This window comes from Lynx canadensis, chromosome C2 (genome assembly GCF_007474595.2).
Source record: "Lynx canadensis isolate LIC74 chromosome C2, mLynCan4.pri.v2, whole genome shotgun sequence".
Lineage (NCBI taxonomy): Eukaryota > Metazoa > Chordata > Mammalia > Carnivora > Felidae > Lynx > Lynx canadensis.
This window is the reverse complement of record NC_044311.2, coordinates 16,429,642-16,430,974: the sequence shown is the minus strand read 5'-3', so window position 1 is coordinate 16,430,974 and position 1,333 is coordinate 16,429,642. Positions and strand designations below refer to the sequence as shown.

Genomic DNA, 1,333 nt, shown 5'->3' with positions numbered 1-1,333 from the left:
ATTTGTACCAGGCACAGTTTCGGACGAAAGCCCCATTGTTGTAAAGCCCTATCCTTGGTCTACGTCGTTTTCAAAGTTTTTTGCTTTCTTTCCACTTTTGATTTGACTTTCCTGACTTCTGGAGAAGCAGCTGTGGGCGTACAGAGTAAGACCTTTCTTAAATTGATAATCTTCATAAAGACATAAGATCGGCAGAAACAGGGCTCAATTCGGCAGCACGTGCACTAAAACGAACCATACAGAGAAGATGAAGCATGGCTTCTGCTCAAGGATGACACACAAATTCGTGAAGCGTTTCATATTAAAAAATCAGCAGAAATGTTGGGATTAAAAATTTTTGGTTTTAAGTTTATTTTTTTGAGAGAGACAGAGACAGCATGAGTCGGGGAGGGGCAGAGAGAGAGAGAGGGAGAGAGAGAGAATTCCAAGCAGGCTCCATGCTGCCAGCACAGAGCCCAGTGTGGGGCTCGAACCCATGAACTGTGAGATCATGACCTGAGCCAAAACCAAGAGTCAGACGCTTAACCAGACTGAGCCACCCAGGGGCCCCATGAAACACTGAAATTTTAATCACTCACTGTGGTATGTTTATGAGGTCAACAGGTAGGGATTTTCAAGAATTGGCTAAATATATTTTAAAACATTGTCTTTTGGTTCCTTCAAGCCAAATCAAAGCCTAGAATATGTTGATTGTAGAACATGCCTTTAGGTCTGTAGCCAATGCCTTATTTATTTGTGTCCAAAAGTTCTCTTGGGACCCCCATAGATTCAAAAAGAGTGATTTTTATGGCAGCGTCAGACCAGCACAGTTTTTATTACATATTGTGCTCCTGCCCAAGTTTCATTTGGAGAAAGCTTAACAAATATGTGAACAATACCGTGGCCTAGATGGAGACCGACTTTAGGAACCTTAGTTCACAGACCACATAGTTACTTACTTGGTTTTGTAAAACTGTTTTCTTTCCAAATATGTGTAGTTTTATGGTTCCCGACTCTCTTTTCCCAGGTGTTTAGCAGTAAAATTCCCCTGAACTGCAATCATATTTAATAGCTCCTCTTGGGGTGTGGAGAAGGAAATATAAAAAATAGAAGGGGTAGGAAATGAAACTACTAGAAACAATAAGATGATTCATTAAGAAGCCCAATTATAAATTAACATACAAAATCAGGAGATTTCTTATGTAAAAATATTAATACATTTTATATAAACTGTATAGAAATTTATATAGGAAATATAATAGAAAAATATGTTCCATTCATAATGGCATTACAGGACATAAACCATACAGAAATAAACTTAACTAAAACTGTAAAGGTCCTTTTGGAAGAAAAC

At 38.3% G+C, this 1,333-nt stretch overlaps 1 non-coding gene across 1 annotated transcript; it reads left to right on the top strand.

Annotated features, from left to right (window-relative positions):
• The first annotated feature begins 202 nt into the window (after positions 1-202).
• LOC115524324 lies at positions 203-306 on the top strand. The gene has a single exon (XR_003972036.1). It is a non-coding gene; the product is annotated as a U6 spliceosomal RNA (small nuclear RNA).
• The last annotated feature ends 1,027 nt before the right edge of the window (positions 307-1,333 follow it).